Genomic DNA, 23,721 nt, shown 5'->3' on the forward strand with positions numbered 1-23,721 from the left:
ATTTGTATAACATATCACAATAAAGTAAGCAGCGGGATTTACTCTAATTCTTAATCGTTATCGTATCGTCAAGTTAAATGCTTCACTATATAGCCGTGTCTTGGTAAGGCGATACCTACGATTAATCATGGGTCCTCTAATCGTGAAAGCATACTTAGATAACCTTTACTTCAAACTTTATCTAGAGCGCAATGGACTACATCTTGAACTAGGCAAATATATTGGTCGATGACCAATTCGTGATGCTAATATCAAAATACGCAATCTGCAAAGAGCTGTATAAAACAACCCACGTAACGTTTGTGTAAGTGTGTTATATAAGCGTGTTATATATGCGATTGACTGGTCGGTTTACATGGAATCAACTCGATTTGATAAGTTTGTATTTAGTGAATAGCATTACAGTCATTTACCTTTGTGAAACGTGGTAAATTGAGCCCGTGATCTCTAGGATTATTTCGAATACTTGACAAATTTCAAACCCTCATACACTATCACACACCATTATCAAACAAAATTGTGTTCGAACTTATTGGTGGTTTTATAGATGATGTGACTTCTGACGTCAATGCCTGACAGTATGCGCACGCATCATCACAATTTCCATTGCTTTTTTGCCTGGCAGTATGCGCGCGCATCATATTTTGTTCAGGGCTCGTGTTTTTAAAACTCCCGCCACATCACAATAAGACTATTAAACAGTGTAGTGGTGGCATGGGGTTCATTCAAGCATAAAGATGATACCAGTCCCTTGCCTGTGTTGATAAACATTGAGGTCACCTCATCTATACCACGACCATCTACAGTAAGCCAAACAAATAAGGTATCAGTTATGTTTACCCCCTGTATATCCTAAACAAAGACAGATATGTCATATTTGTAACCAGCAGCCAATAGCTGCATCTTTTAGCTCGAATTTATTAGTTGAAATTGTTCAAGAAATAAAGACAAGACGATCCAAAACCCCAAGGAAGGTACCAATTTAAAAGTTGCAGTTTCCTCCCGGGGTTTCCTCAATAATATTGCATACGCTATTGATTTGAACACAAAGCGTTCGCGAACAAGGAACTAGCGCCGCGCTTCCATTGATCAGCACGTTAAAACTAGCGTCATGCTTACATTGATTAGAACACAAAAGTGCAACTTTTGATTTCGTCTCTTCAGTAGGTTTTAGATCACCGTTTCTTTAATTCTCAACCAATTTCAACAATAAGGTCTTGAATCAGAGCTAAAGAGTTCAGGTATTAGCTGCTTGTTTTAATTTTGACATAATTATTTGTCTTTATTTATAATATACAGGCGTGAACACAACCGGTACCTTAATTTTTTGGCTTACTGTATATTATAATGGTCGAATATTCAAATTGTCATTCAATGGGCAATGGTGTTTACTGAGACATCTTATCGCACATTCCGTCAACTCAACTATAAATCGAGCATACGGATTCCTTTTCCAAAGTGTCAAAACACTTCAATGTTCTTAAATGTCTCATTCATGTGTGGGGCAATGTCCGGATAAAGATGATCAGTAGTCATGTTACGTTGATTCGAGACAGACAATCATAATATTGCAAAATATAAAACAGGAAATCCGCACTGGCTTAAGCGGTGTTAGGAGTCGTTTCAAAATCAACTACAAAACAAAACAATACAATACAATACAACGCAACCAATTTTTATATGGAGGTCTCCAAGGACCACAGCGCTTTCCAAAAGAACAAAATAATAATAACAATAAATAGCAATCAAAGATATAACGTTTGAAAATTTATTTTTTAGTTTCAAATTGGTAGAGTACTCGTTATATACAAATCAAAATGGTCAATAAATAATTGAATTTGGCGCGATTCGAAAAGTTTCAACGATAATTTCCACGTAAAAATACACTTTTATAGCAATTTCATTTCCTAGTACAATTTACAACTTGAAGACCTGGGCGCAAGAAGTCCACTTGGCTCCTCAACATTGTAGACACTAAGGTTGCGTTTATTTTCGTTAAGTTTGGTAATGTTTTATATATGTTCAGGGGCCAAACCAAATCTTTCACAGCCTTTCATGATGCTTTCATCCTGGAACATGTATGAAACATAAACCCCTAAGAAACTATACGTAACTTAAGTGTATACATGTTGAGGGGCCAAGTGGATCACGGTCTCTTGCGCTCAGGTCTTCACTTTCAAACTAAATCTCATGTAATTTCTCAAGCATTCTGATTAGTGTGTACACAATTACGGTATCAATTTTCAACATTCACTATCAGCTGTATGAATGTTTAATGAGTTAAAATATGAACAAAATATAACTGCTCAAACTAATGCGAACTATATTTTTCGAGTATTTCTGTCTCATTACATTGAAATAATCATAAGTAATGAAAATATTTTACGTTTCTCTAAAATATTCATCTATCTTGTCTTAAGGTGTAAAACTAAAGGATAATGAATTCACTACAACTTATTCACTACTTTCATGCGAAATCCATCTGGTCTATATTATGTCTTTAAAAGTAAGAGATGTAAATGCATGATTAATATACAAGTACCTCGTAATGTTATACGCAATCTATTGATACCTTCTCAAGTAATGATTAAAGCAGTTAATAACCATAGTATTATAGTATAAAAATATAAAAATATATTTTTAAAGGCTATGGAGCGATTGAAAGATTCAGAGCCGATAACGGAGCCGATGACCTCGCAGCTCAATATTGCGTTGAGACGTTTACACCTTCTTTAGACGCAGAAGATAATAGCCTACGCCTAACCTTAGACGTCCACGATGAAATCTTAGACGTCCAAAATGCAATCTTAGACGTCCCAGATGCAGTCTTATACGTCCCAGATGCAATCTTAGAAGTCCATGATGCAATCTTAGACGTCCCAGATGCAATCGTAGACGTCCCAGATGCAATCTTAGAAGTCCAAGATGCAATCTTAGAAGTCCAAGATGCAATCTTTCGCGGTAGACTTAAATCGAGCGTATTCAATTACTGGTCAATTAAATCTTAGATTACTCTTGCATACCTAAGATTTCTTGGACGTCTAAGATTGACCATTGACCGTGACCAATAATAGTGGTGGACGGTATCGCGATTAGCCCAAAATGTACGATGAACGCTTTATAAGAACATGTAATAAAAATACAAGAAAGTAAGTTGTAGGTGGCTAATACTATGGCAAATACGTTTACAATAACCTGTTATCACCATATTTATACACAAGGTATGTGCAACATTATTATAACATCACCCATTCATCTTGTGTGAGGCATGGATATTTTGAAAACAAATATTCAGCTTCTTTGAACACCACTATGATCTGAAAATAAGGAACATTTCTACTGTTTTTTCCAAGTTATTCATCATCCATAATTGCCCCAAATTATGTTTGTCGTTTTAAATCTCCTGTGATCTAGTGAGTTTTGTTGTTGTCGAAAAACATGCAATGTAATAGCCATGCAAAAGAACGTACGGAATATAACAAAAATGCACGGTGCATATAAAAACGAAAATGCACGGCGCAAATAACCAAATTCCACGGCAATGACGTAGGCCACAAGGATCTGCTTTAGGTATTATTTAAGGGTACTTGCCCATGAATTTCATTCAGGGGCGCGTTTGAAAAACGGCACAGCGTATTAGTAAAAGAATAAAAATACTAAAATTTACACCAGGGTTCGAACCACTGCCGATACACTATGCTGAACAGTGAACGATGCCACTGTGCCACGTCGGTACCTGTGGTTAATGTCTGACGATTTTCAAAGATATACATATCAACATGTTTCTAGTGTATTAAAAGCAGATTTTGGTAATAATACAGTCATAGTAAGACATTGGACTCTACTTGTTTGTTTTTCATTTAATATAAATTAATTTTGATGAAATGAACTGGTATGACTCTTAGGACTCGTAATAAACGACGATTAATTTTCTAATAAATATAATAAAAACGCTGGGTCATTCAAGACGTCCTTGTAATTTATGTCAAAACCAGGGGAGCGACAGCACACCTCTACGTGTATAAGCCTACTTGCGCGATCGATACTGTCTCAATGATCCAGACAATAGCATTTGAATATACCGCCCTTATGTACCGTAAAATGGGGCACACCGTCATCATCCCTATATCTTCGTGTTAAAAATTACCGTGATAGTACGATGAATCCTCACGTTTTTCAACAACTACGCATGGTGATTTTATTCGAGATAGGCCGTGCAACTCAGGCTAAGCATACAATTTGAGATTTTGAGCGCCTGCCACACTGTTTCTATTCTATGTTTTACGATTTTCGCATGATCAATATATGGCTGGCCGTAACCGCCACAACGTGGAGCTGCTACGCGTAGCTTACTTTTCGCTTCGCGGAGCTAAATTGACCAATCATGTTAGATCTTTTCATTACGCGGAGCCAGTGGATGCATCCTCGTTCCAGAGAGAGAAAACTCTTGCCAAAATTAATGTTTACTATGGGGATTTTAAATGAATCGATTGTAAATAAACCACGACCAGTTGTACAGGATCAAAACCATTGTTTGATTAGTGTATAGTCAATGTTACCTTGCATGCATGTGTCATGTGTGTGGCGTGTTTGTTTGTTTGTTTGTTTGTTTGTTTGTCTACTGTGTCAGGCCAGGATCACTGACACCCAGGTACTGATACTCTCATACTATCACGGTGATCATATTGTTGAATGTTGTTGACTTAAAAATAATCATGATGCAGTCATGTCTACAGTAGAACTCACCACGACCTTTGAAGGACTTAAACCCTATTAAAAGCTATCAAACCAAGATAACACTCAATGAAAATGGCTCAACTATGTTACATCAGATCTTCTCTGGTTAAATACACACTGCACTTGTGTCTGTTTTACCTGTGCAATGAGCAATGAGCTGGTATTATAGTTTCAGTTGGGTGAACGATTATAAAGCGAACGCAAGGTAACAATACTGTGCGCTTTTGTTTACGAAATGAGACAATAGTCTGCTTATTGTTAACCAGCGTTCTTGAAAATGAGAAGCTTAATGACTTAACACGGTTTAGAAATAATTTCTTCATATTTTTTGGTACAAAAGTAAAAGTACCAATATACAAAACTATATTTTCTAGAATTTCAGAGAATACTTTAAATATTGGCCGGTTATTTTTTACACAGTGACGTCAACTAGGCAATGGCCTATACTTCTAACATACACTATTTGTAGAGGTCACGCGTCAATGGTGAGCGCACTGAGTATTGTGTATAGGAAAACGGACAGTAACTACAGTATGTATGGCCTACTACTAGTATATAAAGTAAATCCGAACTGGTTTGCAGTTTGCTGAAGGTCGAATTCCGCAGGGACACCGCGCAAGTTATACAAATTAGCTCCCGGCGATACACTGCAGATCGCAGAACTGTGTGCATAGTTTACCACCACTCTGCCTAGCTATATAGTTATGTACAATACTGTATGAGTTTCTTATGAGTGCATGTCCATCTTAATAATAAGTCAGTTCGTACTTTTCATAAAACTACTTTTTGAATCATAACTTTCGTGACCGAGGATATCTTGCAACTACGTGACGCTCGTCTGGCAAATTCTTAATGAATAAATTCGCTTCACGTAATGAGTAAGTCGTACTTAATTAGTCAGTTTTACCTCCGAGTAATGAAAAACTCTAACATGATCATGATTGGTCAATTTGTTATGGCGTTGTGGAGGTTGCGGCCTACCATATCAGTAGCCCATATGATATTTCTATTGCAAGGACATTTTATTTGTTGTCAGGTTTTATCTTAAATACACTAACTGGAAATTAAATACACTAATTAGTGAGGACCGGTATTTTGCTGTGGATATGTTTAACTGCAATTTGCGGGTAAAAATTTGAAATCCTGAGTAAAAATTTTGATCATATTCAACTCTTTGAGAAAAAATTTATATAAAAGAATGCATGTAAAATCCAGCTGCAATACAATGTACATTATTGACACACTATCACTCTCTTTATCTACGGCAATAATAGAATATCGATTTCAATCGAATTGAATACGATGCTCAGTTTTGAGTTTGTAGTTGACTACTAAGCGACCTAAGCGATCGATTGCTAGCCCGTCGCTCACCAACGGAGTATTAAGTTTATATTTATCGAATAGGAAGTCGACACTGTGTGGGGTAACTTCGGTCAGCGGGGTAACTTTGGTCGGTCAAATATATTTTTTAAATGGTCATATTTTTGTACAGCGATATTGTTTTTAGTCATATTTGGTGTCAATTTGTTCAGAAATATATTTGGAAGAAATATTAGTCGCTCATGTCCAATTTCCTCGAAATTTATGAAAAAATCGGATTTTGACCAAAAATGAGCATTTTTTTACATTTTTTTGAGCAAGGATGTGTGCTGAATTAATTTTGCAAGGGGTCAAATGTAATAAAAAAAAACAACAACTTGCCCTTATACAGCGAAGATCAATTTGTTTGATTTTTTTTTCTTCGTGGAATGTATGCTCTGACCAAAGTTTCCCCAAATGCGGGGTAACTTTGGTCAGGCTATTTTGAACCCCTAGGGCACCCTTACAAAATTATTAGAAAATCTTTTTCAACTTCAAGGTGTAGAAGGAAACCCTATTGTCATAAAAAAAAAAGATAATTAGCAATATAATTGGTTTTGTTTGGAAGCAGTGGTTTAAAAACTCTGAAAAGTGCCCAAAGTTACCCCATTTTACGGTATGCATCTGCTTGACATGCCTGGTACCATAATAGCTTCCAATAGCCTACCCCACCGTAAATGGCTCTCTTCATTTCCTCGCTGTCCCAATATATACGTGTCACGGACGTAATTTCGAGGAATATTTTGTTCAAAAATGATAGGAAGGGACTGTTTTAAGCCAAAATATTGGCTGTCACCAGATGCGCTATGGTACCGGTAAGTGTTGCAGAAAGGTAAGCGTTCTCATTATTAATTCAATATATCACATTTTAATTAATTCGGATGCGAAATCCGAAAAGGGATTGACAGGTCAAAATTCTCACACTAGAAATATTGTGAAATAAAATCAAATCAAATTTAGGCTCCGCAAACAATGTCCAATTATTCCCATTGGGGTTTGCTACACGTGTATATAATAAATTATGATTTGGAGCTAATTTGAGAAGAGTTATGGCCTCGAATTTCAAAATACACCGAGTGACGTTTTTTGATCATAAACCTCGTCAATTCAAGACTCTGTAAAAACAAATCAAGAATTTTCTGGGATAATTGCAACTAAAGTATATGAAAGTTATGATCTAAGCTACCAGATGCATCATAAATTTCCTGACTATGATATTTAGTTGTGGGAAAAGATTACTTTATATTTGTGCGGGATTATTTCCCGCCAAAAATTTCAACCAAAAAGAGCATGTAGCCTTAAAAGCATCATAACCAAAATAAGTTTTCAATATTTTTTGATGTAGGATACATATTTTCGTCCTAGCAAAGTTACTTCTTAACCTTAAGCCTCTTTTAAATACATGATTATGACAAAGGAATGCTCCGCGTTGCATTGCTTTAATACAAAACCGCGCGTGGTATAGAAGTCGAATATATTATTCTTCATTGATAGGGCAATGGCATTTACTAAGACATCGGATCGTGATTATTCCAATGATGGAACTATAAATCGAGCATACGGATTCATTTTCTTAAGTGTCAAAACACTTGAATGGTCTTAAATGTCTCATTAATGTATGGGTTAACGTCCACATGAAGCTTATCAGTATTCATGTTACATGGATTAAATACAGACAATCAGAACATTGCAAAACATCAAAAAGGAAGTTCGTACTCGCTTGAAATGATAAGTTGTGTACAAAAAATCAAAACATAAACGGTGTGAATCGAAAGTTTTAATGCTTATTTTCTCATAAAAATAAACATCAAAAGGAATACCAGCCACTGCACCCAAAGATGATTCTCTTCCTATTGAAAAGACGGTGGTCATGCAGTATGTAGGTTTGTAATGATCGATAATGCACACTGACCATCACTCGGGTGGTGTGATTGGGACTCCTTAGGGTAAGCAAATTTTAATACTTGCTAGAATTTGCAACTTTTCAAATTTTCGCCATATTTCATCTAATTTCTGGAACATTCAGATTTATTTTTAGAAAAGTGTCGCAGTATCATACTGAAGCTATAAGCTCGGCGTCGTAATTATTTTTTAAGTCATCGGCTCTATGACTTAAAAAAATAATTACAAACAAATATAAGATGTTAATGTTCCATTACATTAGAAAAATTACATGTAATATGTGATACGATCAAGGGAAATGAGTCGGATGTCGCTAATATTGATTTTGAGATATTGGCAAAGAGAGTGTTAAAATTCTTTTGTTTTATATTGTTTTCAGCGAGTGATAAATTGATGTAACTTTGCAAAGAAAAGTCGTATCAACATGGGGTTTTCAGTTTCAGAAAGCTCTAAATGTCCAGGGTCGACATGTGACTCATTCTCCTTGATCATGTCACATATATGTAGTACCATGTTCCTCTAAAATTACAGTTCTCTATCTTCACCTTAACGCGTATGGGCACCTAAAACTAAAGGCTAATGAAATTACCACGGCTTATTCCGTTATTCACTGACAGTACTTCTTCCATGCCAAATACATCTACTGTCTGTTCAATTAGCTTAGATTCTTGTATTTTTAAGATATTTGAAAAAATAACAAAATTTGGTCAAAGTCATCAAAGAAAAGTGTTAGCACAGCCTTAGACCCAATGTGATTTTAACTTTTCAAATTCCAAAGTTCAATTTAGAACCCCATTTCTTTTCAATTTTGCCTCATTTTAGGCAGTTACTTGGGTCCACCGAAAGGGTTCGCGACCTTTTCACATATCGAGTGGGACGGTCCATTCTCAACTTAGGGCATAGACCCTATCCAATTTAGCAAAACAATCTCCAACCTGTCTTGCCATTTCAATTGTTATACCGTTCCGGTTATTGGATAGGTTCTATAGGTGATGATGGTCCACCGGTTTTTGTTGCACGAAATTATATGCGCGATTACGTTTTATGCATAACATTGTGCTGAGCATTATTTTTTCCCTAAACAATGACATTAAAATTATGGATTTCGTTCTTATTTCAATGGTTTACAATGTAAATTGAGTTTTGTTTAATACCATGATTCCTTTCCAAGAATATCAGCATTCGCTTGACATTTTCAGATACAGTAACTTTACAAGAATTGTTTTCTGTAACCTCATTGTTTTAAATAATATTTTCTTGTCAATAAAAAAGTTCTTTTGTTTCCAAATGTCCTTCGCATATTTTGTATTCAACAAACAAAACGAAACAAATTGAAAATAAATGTGTAGTTTTATAATAAGCCTTGGCCTACACCTTCACAGACCCATAAATAAATAAATAAATAAATAAATAAATAAATAAATAAATAAATAAATAAATAAATAAATAAATAAATAAATAAATAAATAAATAAATAAATAAATAAATAAATAAATAAATAAATAAATAAATAAATAAATAAATAAATAAATAAATAAATAAATAAATAAATACGCAAGGAATGTGTTTATATAAGCTGGGCCTATTCTGAAAACCTTAGTTCATCTTCACATTTTTATAATAACGTAATGTTTCAACAGTGGGGTTTCAACACAAATTAGGCCTAGGCCTAGTGGCAAATATAGCTATTTAGATGGAAAATAGTTCCTGATGCGGATGGTCGAATAAATACTATCTCAGCGCATCTAATTATTATGACATTCCTCCCCATTGCACTAAATGGATTGATTCAAAAACATTTATGGTACCCGACGTTGTACGGCTTTTTATAAAAAATATCGCGGGAAAAGACCAAAATTGAAAAGAAATGGGACTTTAGAATTTGAAAAGTTTAAATCACGTTGGGTCTAAGGCTGTACTAACACTTTTCTTTGATGACTTTGACAACAATGTTTTATTTTTTCAAATATCTTAAAAATACAAGAATCTAAGCTAATTGAACAGACAGTAGTCTCATGCCTCAAAAAGTAAGACATGTGAATTCATGATGAATATACAAGTACCTCGTAATGGTATACGCAATCTATTGATGCCATCTCAAGTAAAGATTAAAGCAGCTATTCAGCATAGTATACAGATACTATTATATAGATTGTTGCAGCTTCAATTAGTTATAAAAATGGTGTTTAACAGATTGATGTTTTTCTGGTTTTTGCTTTCCTGCAATAAGTTTGGTTGGCACGTTGCATTGATAAAACCCTATGTTGAGATAGAAACAGATTGGTTTAGCCTGATTTTTTCCCATTTTATCGAGGCAATTTATTTCCTTTGATTATGTGATTCAACCGAATTCAAAAAGGTGAAGAAATTTAACAACTATCTGAGGGACATGTATGGCAAACTAAAGGTCAAAGGCAGCTCCAAATGGAACAACTATACGAGGAGCATCCCTCACAACAAACAAAATAGAACACAACAAGAGGCAAAAAGCCTTACAGGCAAGTAACCTTTCGTCATGTGGGCGCTGAAAATAAAGAAAAAAAACATGCCAGTGTATTTTACTGGTATTGTATGTTTCTTTCTCATTTTGGACTTAATCAACTTAAGAGGTTTTTAAACCTCTTAAGTTAAAACCCTCTGTGCTATATACAAGGGCCTCCTCCTCTTATCAACTGCAACCAATTTCATATTGATTTCTAAGCGCTCTTTAAGGTTATTAGCTATTTTAAACTGTTGTGATTTGGTAGTTCACAACATCTTACGAATAGTAGTGAGTTTTAGTCAAAACTGCATTGCTCAATTCATAGCGAGCGTGTAGAAGAATTAAAATATCACAGATATACTTTTATAGATGATGCGGTTCTTGAGTTACGTTGTATAGAGGGCTGAAACAACAACACTTTTGTAAAACGTATATAACTCATTGAACAACAATAAATTAAGCAAGTTTGCAAGGTATACGATTTGTAGAATGAACTTTTGCAAAACATCAAGGTGTTATTTTTCAATAATATATTGATCTAGTTAATGAAAATCGATTTTTAGGTTGCTTCGACAAACAATACCTCGTCTACCCTTAAGCAAAGACATTGTTCATTGACTTTACAACCGTATGACAAAATAAGCAAAAATAGTCCCATTTTGCACAAACTTTGCAATTTAAAGCGAATTGGCCATTGCTCATTGCAATGAATCTAGTGTATGGACAATGTAAGTGTGCTCTTTCATTTAATGACATAAAATTTGCAAAGTATTGCAAGTATCAACCAGGGTTATGAATTTAAAAACCTACATCTTGGTCAAAATGCGCAAAGTATTGCAAGTATCAACCAGGGTTATGAATTTAAAAACCTACATCTTGGTCAAACAGCTTGCTGTTCTGGAACTTGCTGGTATTGAATGTAGCAATAGCCGCTTTACGAACGGTCTCCTTTTGCTGAAAATGCCCAAAAGAAACATGGATGGGCCTTGGTCTGGCCTGCCCCAGTCTTGGGGGACCAGTAGGGGTACGATGAGCTCTCTGTATGTCCAAGTCAACATGAGCTACATTGACACCCATCTAACGAACAAACAGTACCAACTTTTAGAGTTTTGTGATCTTAAATTATAACAAAACCTTTGGTTTCATTCATATTATCTAGACAATAAAACACATATTATTGCTACAATTCAATAAAATGAAAGCAATGATAGAACACTCTCATAAAAATTAGTTTTGTTTATGTTTTGTGTTATAGTGGGTTTTTTTAATATTCATTTTTCAATATCTAAAGAGATCTAGTTCCATAAATTGGAACTCACGGCTACGACCGTGAACAAGTCCTCAAACGTTCGAAATTTGTAGTTACTACAACTAAAAGAGATCATAATCTGGAAATGGTTTATTACTTCGTTTTTTACTTCACACCAAGATAGCAGGTCAAGTATATAGAAAGAACGTCTTAAAATCGGATGAGTAGTGTAGTCTCTTGATCACAAAAAATACAAGTAGCCTTTGAAACCTTTGTACTAGTAATCAGCGAGGAATCAGTGTTGGTGTAAATTATTAACTTTCCATTAGGTGAAAGCAAAATATATCTGCTTTACCACAGGGAAAACGTTTAATTCGAATTCATTATTTAACCACTAACAAAACTAAGACGAAGTGAGGTAGGTTATACGGGATTACGGTTTGTCACGTAGCTCCGTTTGGGAAGATTTAACCCTTAGCAGGTATTATAATGTAGCTATGTAACATTTTGATTAATTTCGACGAAAGTTTTACAGTTTTGAATCACACCAATTAGAAAGCAACACGCATTGGGGCCCGTTAGAATTAAGAAAATCTATATGGCTGTCAGTTCTTTCAGATATTTCATCAATTGATGATAGGCATGTGGATTTGGGTCGGTGTCTTGGACTATTTTCTGGACTTTTTAGTGCTTCTCTCATTGGAGCATAAGTCTTGTTTGTTTTTTAGTTCATGGTTTGTGATTTTTTTTCTCAAGCCTGATCTTTGGAACATGTGAGTTGTTTCCTCGTCAATCTATAATTTCAACATATAATGTGTTTCTTTATTTATTTTTTATTTAATGTTATTCAGTTTGTTGTAGACTGTCCTGAGTAACCCTTTTCAATCAAGAGGGCGTTATTGCGAAATTTTATTGATAGTGATGTTTTAACCGACGAGAAGCGTTTAGGAAGATGATAATATAGCCATGCACAGAAATCAATACCAAAATTGGAGAAATATTATTCAATCATGCCTATATTTTGATGTCGATAATTCGAATCAAATAGAAACATATTTTTTCGACCATTTCGACTATTAATAGAGATTATCTTTCGTTCTGCCACGATAACGTCTTTTTTGTTGAGCGAATTTGATCTAACTTACGTATCAAGTAGATATCAAATTAATCATCCTCGTTGTCAACCAACGGTTAAGTTGAATAATCTCATAATAGAGGTTCTTGAACTCATGACCTCAATCACAAGTGAACTTATTGATATGATTTAAAGGTTTCGTTTATCTTTTAAATTGATAAAAACAGCGGACGTTTTTAACCATGAGTAGATATCCCTGGTAAGTGTGTGAACCTTTCAACGTCATTTTATACTGACAAGAAAGTGACCGTAGTTCAACTCTAATTCTAATTCTTTTCCACGAATGTTGTTGTATCCGTAAATACCGTACAATTAAAGGCTTCACAAAAACTAACGCAGCTGTTATAAAAACTTATATTACTTTAACATAAAAATAACGATGGTATATATACGCACAATTTGATTCTTCATACGTTCAATGTCGTTCGAAATTAAGAACATAGTAAGTATATTTAAAGAAAAATATCTTAATTTAAAAAGTTGCAGTTTATAGCAATCAATGGTTACCATATAACGCAAGCATTATGGCATAAAACCCGCTATTATATATCTTTGCGTTGAGTTTAAATGAATACAAATAACGGCAACTTTTTTAATTCGGGTATTTTTCTTTAAAAGCACTAAACTAAATCATCGTTCTATCTGTGTTAAACTATTGTGAAAGTAATCAATAGTTTTGAAGCTATAGATGCAATCTGATTGTGATGATTCACCATTGCAGCGAAATTACAGCGCTTTGAGTCCTCTAAGATCTGGAGAAAGGCGCTTTATAAATCCAAAATTTATTTTATTTATTTATTATTTTATAGACGTCTTTTTAACGTCTGCGTTACTTTTTGTGAAGTTTTTATATCAACTAAACAGGGTGAAAAATAAAAGCTTATGCAAAATAAAATATTTACAGTCCGCCATCGTTTGTATTTTGACCCCAATCCGTCGCTTCTCGTAAATCTTTAAGGGATATGACATTTCGGCATTATCTATTATAATAGGATCCACTTGTTAGCCCTGTGTGAATTTAATCCTGTTTTTTAAAGCTACCTTATCTTTCATTTGTAAAACGGTTTATTTTATTCTAATGTTTTTGAACGCTATTGATTGTTTCAGAACTATATTCAGTTACATTAAGGATCTATTATGTATTCTATTACCCCCACGACCCATTATTCAAAATCGCGCACTGTGATTTGTTGAAACGCGTCACGTGAAAGACCATTAATTAGCAATAAAGTGGCCGGGGCAACGAACTTTATGTTCTTCTCGCATCACAGCGCACAGCAAAGCGCGATGCAGTATATTAGCGTCGTTACGCATTCTACGCAAGGCATTACGCTTGGTTACGCGTTCTGCAATATCGCTATCACTTACGCTTCGGCTACGCGTAGGCGCTCCACCTTGAGGTAAACAACTTGTAATATTTTGGTAAAAAATATGATATTTTCTCTTTAAATCGGCAGTAAAAACGTTTAAATAATGGGTTCGGCTGCGCCTCACCCATTATTTACGTTTTTACTGCCTCGGACACATTATTTTCGTGTAAAGGATAATGCATTACCCTTTATTTCTTAAGTAAATAACCACTATGTAGTTGAATAAACATTAAGTTTCCGTACACTCACTTTTTAATCAAATATCTTTAGAAACAGTTTTCTAAAGTGATCAATAAAATTATTTACATGTAAAAAACAATTTCTCAAATCAATCTGTCTCTTGACGCTATAAAATGTAGGACGACCTTTTAACAATTCTGAAGGAGAATATGAAACGTTAGATGTAATAAATTGAAGTTTAAAGTAAGTCAGTTTAAGCAGGGGTTGCATCCGTAATATGTGATGCGATCAAGCAAAATCAGTCGGAACTCGGCAATAATAAATTTTCAGTTTCTTATAGGATAGTAAAAAACATTTACAAAGCTTGATTTTGCAGAAAACCCCATTGAAATTGAACAGCCAGTTCCAAAGTTATGAGCAATCAAAGAGTTTCCAAAACAAGGGAAAACAAAAGGAAATACTTCCTTTGTATGGCTATATCTCAAAATCAATATTTCCGAGTTCCGACTGATTTTGCTTGATCGCATCACATATTAGCCCATTCGAAAAAAAAATTCTGCTGTGAACAATCAATCGGATGACCTACATTTGATAACATGAGTGTCGATGTTTATGATCAACCCACGTGCAACTCCGAGCAACAGAGAATTATATGTAATAGAACCTATCGATTTTAAAACACCCGACAACAAGACACCCAATCCCCTTTAAAAACATATTTTGCGGGCTCCTTTGCTTTGATTTCTCTTTGCTCTTGAGTTCCGCTGAGCGTTTCTCATCAATCCAAAGCAGGAAACAAAGTAATCCAATCACATTTTGAACGCACAGTCGACTCAAGTGCAGCTAAACACAGTGTTTAAACTTCATGCATGAATCGCATTTAGTACTTCAACTTAGTGTATTATGATAAATCACGTTATTTAACTTTGCTTTCGAATGGTTATTGAACTTTCATGTTATTCCTTCAAAGGTATAGTTGTACACTACCTACCAAAGGTATGTGAAGATCTAACACTTCCAACAATGTAAATGGCAGTAATTGCTGTGGTTATAACCACTACTCGAGTTATTGTACTTTGACGCAACAGATTTTACATTTTTGCTTCTCCGCAGCATTTGGCATTTTTTCCTGTGATATTCGATCCTTGGCTGTGATTTGCTGCTCATGTGATTAGTATGAACCAATACGCAGTGGCGTAGACATGATTTCGGAACCGGGGGCACAACTCGTTAATGTACCGACGGAATTTGTTAATTGTTGAACCAACATTTTGTTAGCAATGTATATTTCAATTTGTTTCCTAATTTTAAATATTATTTGTATAATTTTTCGCTTTTTTCACTCTGCATGAGGGTTAAACATAGTGTATTCGTCACCCTAAAGGTTCGTTCATACTACCACCGCATTTGCGATGCGTTGATTTGCGATGCGTTTACATGAACCGCCGGCCATAATAGCGGGGGGCACCGGCCATCCTGCACACCACCCCCTCTGGCTACGCCACTACCAATACGTACAACAAGCCAACTCCGTTCTTTTTTGAATGCATTGGGATGCGATCGCTCAATAGGTACAACAGCTTACAACAAACTTCTTAGTGAAGAAAGTGTTTATAATGAAATATATATTCCTCTCTTTGTTTTTTGTAAAGTCAATAAAACATGTTATTTTGTAGGTGTTATAGGTGGAAACCCAGCTCGGTCCAAATACTGTGAATTTGAAACTGGGTTATGGTTAGGATTAGATAAACTTAACCCTAACCCTAACCATAAAATAAAACAAAACTGAATTAACTCAACAGTTCAATTATTAGATCACAACAATATAATGGCCAAAGTGATCGCATCCCAATACGTAAAGAAGCATCAAGCCGCAAATGCTGAGACAAATATAGGCAAAAATTTAAAAAGTCAATTGAGCATAGATATAAACGTTCACCGTAATTCATCATGACATTAAAGCTGTGACAGATTGCCAAACACTAATATACAGCTCGTTGGTTATAACATTTAAGTCGATTCCAGTTAACACAGAATTCAGATCAGGAGAAAAATAATACCAATAATATAAAATTAATTATTCTGTCGGTCCAACATCCGGGTTACTTCTAGTCTTGAGCCCAAGCTTCACAAAGCTCATGGTTTGTTATGAACAACAGAAACCAGCTGTGAAGGAGGCTAAATATCGATGCTGATCACTCCAAATTCAATTTCGAAAAAACTAACACTCGACCATGGAATTTAATTGTCAGTTTGTCACTATATTTAACAATACATCAAGTAAGTAATTTCTACTCTGCAGACTCAGAAACGTGTTTGATTCCACTGAATATTTGCGATCGAAATATACACAACACCAATGACAGAAATCATCAACAAAAACTAGAACCAAGGACTTGTCTTCACTCGACTGTGAGTCGCATTGTCAACCGGAAGGGATGTGGCATGGACCGACAGAATACCGTTTTTTTTCCTTTGTGAATTGCAACCTCATTTTTGCAAGATAAAGCAATTCTTTACTAGTATTACATAATTTTGAACAGGAATACTATACATATCAAAAATCGATCAAACTTACCACTCAAAAAGAAGGCTATATAAATACCATTTAAGATCATAAAGCATTTAAAGATCTGCTTTCTTATCTAATTTCAACAAGTAGGATTGCTTGTAATAGGAAGCCCAGTCAATGACCGTTTATTGGATACAGTTGCATCCGAAATATCACAACCCACGACACTGATCAGTATTATTATTTAAAAATTGAAGTAATACGCTTCTTTTTTGTAAAAAAAACCCTATAATAATGTGCTATATGAGTATATTTTAACACGAACAGGTATTTTTTCAACCTAATTGTAAATATACATCCGAGATTATCATGCAATTTTGTGATTGGATCAGTAACGCCATTAGTACGAGAACTAGTACTACTCGTATTATACAGATTGTGTGTACTAATATAAACGGTTGCTGAATGACGATGGTATTTATCAAGCTGTAATCTCGACAGCCCGGAAGGTAAATAATTGGAATTGAACAATTAGTTTTAAAGATATGAGCAATTAAAGAGTTTCCAAAATAAGGGGAAACAATAGGAAATATTTCCTTTGTTTGGCTGTATCTCAAAATCAATATTTCCGAGTTCCGACTGATTTTGCTTGATCGCATCACAAATGATGGATACGAGGCCTAGACCTACATGTAGAAATCATGTGCATATATTGAGGGGTGGGGGTGTTTTGTTTATTTGTCTGAAATATAAACGATGCATGATGATGTAGATGATTTGATTATGAATTAGATTATTCCCCGGAAAGCACAACCCATACCTCTTACCTATGTTCCTCCGCCACCTATATATATCCTCCTCCCTCCCCCCTCCCCACACTCGATATCGACTCTTCCCTATTATTCCACTCCACTCTTGAGCCCCCCTCTCCCCTCCTTCCCTTCCCACTTCCAATGCTCTCTCCCCTCTGTTTCACATTCTCCCTTACCCTTACCCCCCTACCCCCTCACACACACACCCCTACCCTCTTTCCCTGGCGATCTCTTCTATCTCTCTCTCTCTATTCTCCAATAAATAAATTGAATAAAAGTTAGTTTAAACCAGCTTTCTGTGATATTGATCTTCCGTCATGCGACATGCACATAAATAGGGTTGTGAATAATAGTGTTTATATCACTGAAGTCATAATCTGTCAAGTGCCTATTGTAATGTATGTGGAAATATTTTGATGGTCTATATATTTTCTTGAAGAAATTCATCAGGTTTGTTTGATACAATTAACAGAATGTTCTTCTTTGTCAACAGAGGGCGCAATTAGCGCCCACTGAGCGTACAGTTTCGAGAATCTTGGTACGTGACCAGTCACGTATACGATGGTACTTCTGATCGCTTGCGCCCTCTGTTGGTTGGTCAACCAGAAGGAAGGATCAAGTACCATCACCTGATGATGGCCTTCGACCAAGATGGCCGAAACTGTCAGGTCAGTAAAATTAATTGGTTTTGACAAGAAGAACATTCTGTTAATTGTATCAAACAAACCTGATGAATTTCTTCAAGAATATACGTGAGAATTATGGACAGAACCATGTCAAGACTGTACGTGATTATGAAAACATTGGCAAGAAAATCGCCAGGTACCGTAACCATCTCGTATTTACATTACGTTGTAAGGAATTGCGCATAACACCGCCGAGTCTACGCTTAAAATGCCCCATTAATACCGCGAGAGCGAGGGATATTGTTCAGAATGCTCGTCAACAACTCGTTCGCGAAAGGATCAGAGTTACCACAAATAAGATCAGTAACTTTAAACAGGAAAAAGCGAATTTAGAGACTGAATTAAATTCCCGGTTCCCGGAAGCGCTAGTCAATCAGGTGACCGATCATGTGACACGCAAAACGGAAAGTGAGTTTTCCAAAACAAAATGGCGGCAGCAACAAAAGTTGGAAACTTTACAACGCAATTCAGCTTCAAATAAACGACGCAATACCCCAGAGAATGTTGAACTAGGTGGCGAACAACTCAAGAAATGGGTTATCAATCTCTCAAAACATAAGCTTACTAAACCGCAGGAAAGTGTGTTGGCTAAGGGCTTGAATTTCTCGCCGGCGCCGAGTAAGATTCCGTATGAGGATTATATTGTAGCGACGGAACAGGCGTGCCGTAAGCTTCCTAGCAATGAAGCGACTGTTCTTAGATCGGAAATTTCGGGGGCTCTACGAAATGCTCGACCTCCGAAATCTAACATTACGGCAGAGGAAAGACGTGCCATTCAAGATCTGAAAAAGGAGGATTCCATACTTATCTTACCAGCAGATAAGGGCAAAGCCACAGTTCTTATGGATACTTCTGAGTATGAGGAGAAAATACAGGAAATGTTGTCGGATGAGCGTACATATGAACTATTGCCTTCAGACCCTACCCAACGCTACAAAAGAGATCTAGTAGCCATTCTCAGTAGACTCAAAAAGGAGGATAAGATCAAGAAGTATCAATATGATCTTCTATTTCCTACGGCAGAGAACATTCCTAGAATTTATGGCACTCCTAAAATCCACAAACCCGGTAACAAAGTGAGGCCTATTGTAGACTACACAGGGTCTATTGCTTACCAAACGTCGAGAGCCTTAGCCGATATATTATCGCCGTTAGTTGCCGAGGGCTTAGCGGAAGTCATAATAGAGGAGGGTGAGATTTTCAATTCTCACGATGTCGTCTCGCTGTTTACCAACACGCCGATTGATGAATCGTTGAATGTCATTAAAATCAGATTACAACAAGACAAGACTCTCAAAACAGGACTTTGCTCGCGGTAGACGATGTGATCGACCTTCTAAGATTTGTACTCACCACCACCTATTTCTTGTTTCGAGGGAAAATCTACAAACAAAGATTTGGTGCAGCGATGGGGAGTCCGGTGTTCCCGGTGGTCGCGAATTTGTATATGGAGTTTTTAGAGCAACAAGCCATTGCGACAGCCCCATTAGACTGTAAACCACGGCTCTGGAAACGGTATGTCGATGACATTTTGGAGATTGTCAACGAAAACCAAGTTGATAATTTAACCACTCATCTGAATCAAACCGACCCTACGGACAATATTAAGTTCACCTATGAGAAAGAACATGAGGGGTCAATACCGTTTCTCGATACACTTATCGTCCGCAAACCCGATGGTACTGTAAAACTGCTGGTTTACAGGAAAGCAACGCACACAGACCAGTACCTCAATTTCGCTTCGCATCACCCCATACATCATAAGCTAGGTGTGGTCCGCACGCTGTTGGATAGGATGAACTGTGTTGTTACGGAAAAGAAGGATATAGAACAGGAAGAGGACAAAATCAAACGCGCCCTAAAACAATGTGGGTACTCGGAGTGGACGTTTAACCAGGTAAAACGCAAAATGGACAATAAACAGGTGGCAAAACCGAACAAGAGCAAGGACTCCACAGAGAAAAACAAAGGACTTGTCATCATTCCTTATGTTGAGAAATTGTCTGAAACGACCACTCGCATTTTTAGAAAGCATGGCATCGCCACCGCGGTACGCCCTCATACTACCCTGAGGAAATTGTTAGTCCACCCCAAGGACAAAAGAGACCCCTATGTACGACCGATTGTGTGTATGAGATACCTTGCGCCAATTGTGACACTACTTATGTGGGTGAGACAGGTCGTCGTTTTGAAACCAGATTGGGTGAACATAAGAAGGAATCGGACAAAGTAGCAAAAAGTAAAGGTATCTTTACTAGACAAACCAGGAAACAATCTCAAATCGAACAATCCAAATCAGCAATCGCAGACCACGCAGTTCAGCATAATCATGTAATCAACTGGGACGGCGCCAAAATCCTTGACAAAGAATGTGATTCGGGGGCACGCCGCATCAAAGAATCCATGTGGATAAGAAAGAGAGCTCCAAACACCATGAACAGAGATGAGGGGGCCCATTTTCTCAGTCACGTATACGATCCACTTCTGGGCGCTAGTGCGCCCTCTGTTGGTGACCAATCAACCAGAAGGAAGGATCAAGTACCATCACTCCGATGATGGCCTTCGACCAAGATGGCCGAAACTGTCAGGTCAGTAAAATTAATTGGTTTTGACAAGAAGAACATTCTGTTAATTAAAGGTCTATATATTTTCACAGTGAAATCAGCTTAGGCTAATTCGTAGTCTCAAGTCAATGCTTTCAAACTAAATCAATGCTTTCAAATGTAGACTGCTTTGTTCGACTTCTCTGCTCGTGAATATTGCACTGCGAAATTTAAACATTTCTTTTGTATACTTAGAGTAGGTAACTTCAAATCAAATAATTTTACGATCCACACCACTTATAAGAAACTGAAACCAAAACCGAAACTGACTGACACAAATGTTCGGTTTTAAACAAAAGGTAGAAACAATGAGTTCGATATCTTATGATTCAAGTGGTTAGGCAGGACAATAGGAAACCACGTGACCAAAACCAAAACCAAAACTAAAACTATATATTTGAAATGAGGCATTGTAAAGCGGAGTATTGTAGCTATCCATTGATATGCAACACGATATGAATATGTCACAAATAAAGATGCTTGAAAAAACTTTCCAAGAGTTTAGCAGGAGTTTAGTATTTACTATCGTTCTGTCATTCCCATCCGTCATGATGAATTATTCAGCAGACTCATATTGTTCCGCTCTGCCAAGAATAACATAATCCCACCGATATAACCGAGATTCGTGGTTATTGGGACATGATAATGTGATGATTGAGTTGTTCGTGATATATCAGTTAACGTCTCAATAGACTGTATAATGTGCATGATATTTTATGACATTTTTCAAAGACCATCAAATTTGTTGAGTTACGGTTGCCATGGGAATGCAATGTTATAATGATTGTGGCATATTTGTTACCTCGGAGACTTCTACTTATGATATTAACTCGGGTTTTATTGATAAATAGACCCCCAAAAACCTATTAATAGAATATTTGAGTGTATGTAACCTTTCGATTCGTGCGTTGAACAAATAATCATCTTTGGACTGTTGAAAGCCATAAATTACAACACAACGCTTATGGAGCATTGGAATGCAAGTATGGCAGTACGATAAGCCTGACTACTGGGGATGAGAGATTTTCATGCATCTGCATACTGGTCTCTTGCACTTCAATCTGATAACCCTGAAGAAGCTAGCAGCAACATCACCTCTACTATCAGTGATGCAATGGAGATTTTCGAAATGGAGACTGGGGACGGTATATGATTTTTCAGGAAGCTAAAAAAAGAACAACACCAAGACAAACAACGATAAGTTTACAAAAGCTAGAAAGGAGTACAATCATACAGAGAAGGTATCCAAATGGAACTATAACAACAAGTTGAGAAATGAACTCTCAGATGGCGGCCTCAGCAGCAAGAAATGGTGGAACCCTGTTAATACACTGGCTGGTAAGTCCAACAGAGTTGATATACAAGTGCTGAAGGATGATCGTCAAATATGCACTACATCAAAAGACAAAGCTGAATGATTTTGCCAGAACTTTGCTGCTAAATGTCAGCTTGCCAGCGCAGAAGAATCTGCTCCTGAAGTTAAGCATCCAGCAACGTGCCCAATGAAAAAGATAGCATTCAAGGTCAAATGTGTTAGAAAGCCTCTCAGGGATTTGCAACCAGATAAAGCTACTGGACCTGATGAAATCCCCGCTAGAGTCCTGAAGGAGTGCAGCGTAAAACTTGCAAGAACATTCAGCCTGCTGTTAGAGCTTTGCTTCTCCAAATAAAAAATGCCTATTCACCTTTAACTGGTTAGGAGGTTTTGAATAAGTTTGTTAAGTATTTATAAATTGGACGAGCTTAAAAATGTGCTTACTATATCAGTATAATGAATACTTGTCATTATCTTCTAAGCTATATGATTCAAAATACCATTGATTACTACTCAATTGACTCATATATAAATCGAAAGATCAACGAATGAAATCTGAGCTATTCAATAAAAGTGAAAGTTAGATCCAATTATTGAAAGTAGATAATATTGTCGGGAAAGCTTTTAGCAGCGGTTACCGCTGGAAATTGGGCAAGTGGGTTAATAAAGACCCGCCTTATCGCAAGATAACAACAATGACGCTAATAATAATAGCTGCCTTGATATACACCAATTACCAGTGCTAAATGTGTCATTGAAGCGAATTCAAGTTGTATTACATGTACAATAAAAAAAACAAGTGCTTTTCTGCAGGTGTTCCTTTTTTGCAGAAGTTTAGCAAAATTTCATCCCGGAAATAAATAACAATGTCATGTACAAAATGCTTAAGAAATATATTCATGGGATTATCCCAAGAGGGAATAATTATGTAGTTTTCCTAAAAGCGTTATTTTTTACACTGAGATTAAGGTAGACGTCACTTTCCTCTAAATCAAAAGAGCGCCAAGGTTTACACATCTCACCCCGAGGTTAGTCTTATAAGTACACTATCCTTTGCTGCATGTGTACATAAGTGACACGTGGTTAGTAATACAGTTAGCTCAAGTAGTGACACTTGACTTTAGTTTTGATATTTCGGTATTTTGTTTGACCATTTAATACACCAAAGACAAATCGTTTGGCTCATATTTTACACACATAAATATGACGCTTTTCACGCATTTTGACGATTTACTCTTAATAGTGGACATATACAGTAGTGGGCGTCATTTAAGGTCAAACCAAGAGCTGTAGGCATTCTTGTATTATTTGTGATATTTGTACAATGTGTGAAATAAAATACGTTTTTAACAAATATATAGTGTGAATCTGTCTGATTT

At 36.2% G+C, this 23,721-nt stretch overlaps 1 protein-coding gene across 1 annotated transcript in view; it reads left to right on the forward strand.

Moving 5' to 3' along the window:
• The window catches only part of LOC140169797 (orexin receptor type 2-like), a 193,279-nt gene that overhangs the window by 68,110 nt on the left and 101,448 nt on the right, over nt 1–23,721 (forward strand).

Source organism: Amphiura filiformis, chromosome 14 (genome assembly GCF_039555335.1).
Source record: "Amphiura filiformis chromosome 14, Afil_fr2py, whole genome shotgun sequence".
Taxonomy (NCBI): Eukaryota; Metazoa; Echinodermata; class Ophiuroidea; order Amphilepidida; family Amphiuridae; genus Amphiura; species Amphiura filiformis.